Here is a 4,134-nt window from a genome sequence, read left to right on the forward strand (position 1 = left end):
TTTGTTAGGTCCAAAGGATATTTTAAAACAAATTCTTTTATGTTGAGATTGCTCATTGCTTCATATACTCCATGTATTTTTTGCATTGCTCGACTAACTCGGCTACTTCCAAGCAAGTGATCTCAGTCATCTCCACCATCAGTTATTCTAAGCAAGATGAGCCCACTAGTCATCAACCAATACTAGTAGTGGTACCAACCATATGCTCACATAATACTTATGTGATAGCAAAATCGATTTTTTACCCACAATCCTAAGATTGAAAGGTGTCATATTGATGAGAAATTGTATGCCTGTAAATCATGGTAAATTCAATACTTAAAGGTTTGTGTGGGTTTCGATCCCTGCCCATAGCTTTGAGTGAGCGAGTGATATAGTTGTTAACATGGATTTGTCCCGCCTCTATTGTGAATGATGCAGATGTGCTTGCACCATGCCCATTGATGTTTGTTTTATGGATTGATTCACGAAATAACATTTATGACCATTTTTGAAGCCACAGTCAGAACATGTGTCCATAATAAATAGAGGTGAACATAGTACATATTGTTAGCACTGCTTTCTAAAATTTACAAGGAAGTTTGGCTAGCTTGATGCTTTAACAAGGGTTGTGGGTCAACTACTTGCTCACTCAAGGCAGGGACTTATTGCCCCATAGTCCCCCTTGTTTTAAAATAAATGGAGTTGTGTGTAACATGATAAAATGACAAAACTACATTCTTTCCCAAGGAAGAACATGTGTACCAACATATTGAATTTCAAGTGTCACAAATTTCTCATGGAAATGTAAATCCTACTATATTAATTCTAATGGAAAATGGAAAGAAGAAAACATTTCCTCTCACAAATGTATAGGGAAGAAGACAACATTTTCTCTTCAAAATGTATAATAGTAAATGCATATTAAGTAGTGTAAACTTTAATTGGTATTTGTGTAACAAAATACCTTTTCATGTCTCTATGGTGGCATATAACATCACATACTCAAATTTATTTGGTATGCATGTGTAATATTTATTTTGTTTGGCCTATCATTTAATTTAGATAATATTATTTTTCTAACATAGTTATTATTAAGATAATTCATTTGTTATTTAATTGATTTATATAGATGGGTGATGTCACTTTTAGACATTATAACACGTATTGTAAAGAAGATGATCATTGTTCTAGTACATAGGAACTTATATCTCTACAGCTTTACCTAATCATTTGATATCTCTACACTTTTATACAATCATTTGATATCTATCCATCTTTTCTTTTCTTTTTTGTAAATTTTGGCATAGAAATTCATTAATCAAAAATAGTTTTACATGGAGTTTACAATACCCACCTGGAATGTGGGGGTTTCCACATAGAGACCAAAACAAAATTATAAGGAGACATCAAGGTAAAGATAGTAAAAGAAACAAAAGTATCACCTAGCTTTGGGCTGGTTTTCGGATTTACTTTTTTTCCTTTTCTATTTGGTTATTTCCACCCATCTATTCAGCAAAGGCTTCTTGAAGAATTGCCTGATAGGTTGCTATTGCGTCCTTTTACGATTCTGAGGAAACTAATACGCGGGCTTGCTTTACTACTCCCAACGAAGCAGTAGTACTATCTATTTTTGTGTGAATTGCTAAGCTTCTATTCTCCCTACTCTCCTCATCATTCTCATCTAAAGAGATCATTTCATCATTTGATTCACTCTCCTCCTAATCTGAAGATGAGGAGTCCTCTTCCTACATAGGGGGTGGGTTGCATGCGTTCTAAGCCTTAGATTTAGTCTTTTGTTTTAATGTATTTTGAGCACAGGAGTTTTGTAGGTGTCCTGTTTCATGGCAGAGGCGGCAACGAAAAGTCGTGTTCTCATAGTCCAGGAGTTGGATCAAGTGGAAATCACCTACATTCAGGTTGATTTGTCATGGAAAGCCTTTACTAATGTCAATTTCTACATAGATCCCATCGAAAGTATAAAATCCACTTTAGCCTCGCATAAGATCTGTGCCCTAGGAAGCAACCCAGCGTGTTTTTGATGCCTGTAAACATTGAATCATTTCATAGATGAGCCAGAAAGTTTGGAAGTCGGACCCAAATGGGGAGCTTTGTAATTATTGTCGTAGAGGGGTAAAAATCTGGGAACCAAGGGGTCATGATATCTCTGCATCTTGGTACAATCATATTTAATACCATTCAATTGACAAAATTTACTTTTCAATTTGTGCTAAGTCATACAAATGTAATTGTTAATATTTTATTGGTATTTAATTGAAAAAACAAAAACAAAAACAAAAAAAAACTACTAGATGTTTTACTTTTCTTTCCATATAAGATGTGTATGCATCTTTCAAAGTATTACATCTATTTGTAACTTGAATATTAATTACATGGTGAATTTAAATTTTACAATGGTATATACAAAATGGCATTTAAATTTCAAAGTTGTATGGAAATTTGTTAACATATTTATTTTAAGCAAAGTTTCATTGTTTTATGTTTGTTCCTTCTCGTTAAAATCTAATGACACAATTTTTGGTTAGATATTTGTTTCATTGTTTAAAATGTATTTTTGAATGCATAAACATATTCATAGCCCTTAAAAAAACCTATTGCATTTAATATGTATAGATTTAAAAATTCAAATCTACCATTCTCACAATTTTTTGCTAGATTTCAAGTAAAACTCATCACAAAATGTAAACGAGAAAGGATAAAAACATATAATGTTTAGAATATGCATTTTTTGTTGATCAAATTAATAAATGTTATGTGTTTTTTCCATGGTTTTTGATGAGTTCATTATCTACATGAAGCTAGTGATAATGCTATGTGGGAAAAGTTGTAGGTTGTTTCAAGAAAGGTGCATGAATCTATGTTAAGTGTTTTAGAGTATGATAAAACAAGTGAGTGTTGCTTCATATGTAAATGCAACTACATATTATCTTTTATTGAAGGATATCCCGTGGTAGTTATTCAACTCAATGGTACCCACAATCAAGTTATTATGTTTCCTTTGTCACAGAAATTCGTTGTAGCTAGTTTTTCTTGTAACTGCCAAGGAGAGGATGAAGAAGGCCCTTGCTCATTCACTAACTAAGATTTTGAATTCATAAGACATGAAGCTATGACTTGGAAATTTCCACTACATGTTTGCAAGTTTGAATTGTGTAACAACCAAATTTTCTATTATATGGAAATGTAATTCACAACTTCTAAAGTTAGATTCAGATTTTTTTGATTAAAGATCTAGAGCTAACTTTCAAGGAGGAGTTTGTGTTTATCTACATATCTAGTCTAGTGGGTTTATTTATGCTTTGAAATGGTTAGTTAGTTCATTATATTTATTTAGATTTTTAGTTTCGCTATCTATATATGCTTTAAAATACTTGGTCAACTTGTATCCTATACTTGTGTGTCTTTTGACAATATTTACTAGTCGAGAAAAGCTTCTAGTCTAGTTATTATCCACTTGATATAATTTAGAAATTTATATAATAAGATTGAGATAAAAATATTTAAATTTAAAATAAATGTTAATTATTTTCTTTTGAATTATAAAACAAAAAACTTAATGAACAATTGTTTGATAATTTATCTCCTTAAAGAGTTTTCACGATCAATGGCATTAATCCTTAGAGTTGAGAACATATCCATAGCAAAGAATTAGATCACTCACTAAAAACATTATAATATATAAATTTTATGTGTAATGTGTCTAAGTAATGATATTGAATCTACAAACGTTCCTTGTCAAATAGCGATTTAAGAGTTTTGGAATTTATGTTACTTTTTTATCATAATAATAAAACTATGCTTCTCAATTAAACGCTACAATTATTAGTTTTTAGTCACTCCTAATTATAATATATTTCGATTTGTTAATTATACTTAATTATATGCTAATATGATGAAAGAATGAGCCGTTATTCTAACATGTGAAGGAATGTGCCTCCTACATAGAATAGTTCATCAGTACACATATTCTTATCACATGGCCAAAGGGATAAGAGTTTGAAATAGTCCTTATGTGAAAAAATTGAAGTGATGTTCACAACTAATTTAGTTAACTTGGAATTAAGAGAAACATATCTACTATATGTTTTTCAAAAGTAATTTGAGCCCCTCGAGTAATCCAATAAACATGCAAGT

This window comes from Pinus tabuliformis, chromosome 4_1, assembly GCF_031772625.1.
Source record: "Pinus tabuliformis cultivar Carrire ecotype Pingquan chromosome 4_1, CPIR1, whole genome shotgun sequence".
Lineage (NCBI taxonomy): Eukaryota > Viridiplantae > Streptophyta > Pinopsida > Pinales > Pinaceae > Pinus > Pinus tabuliformis.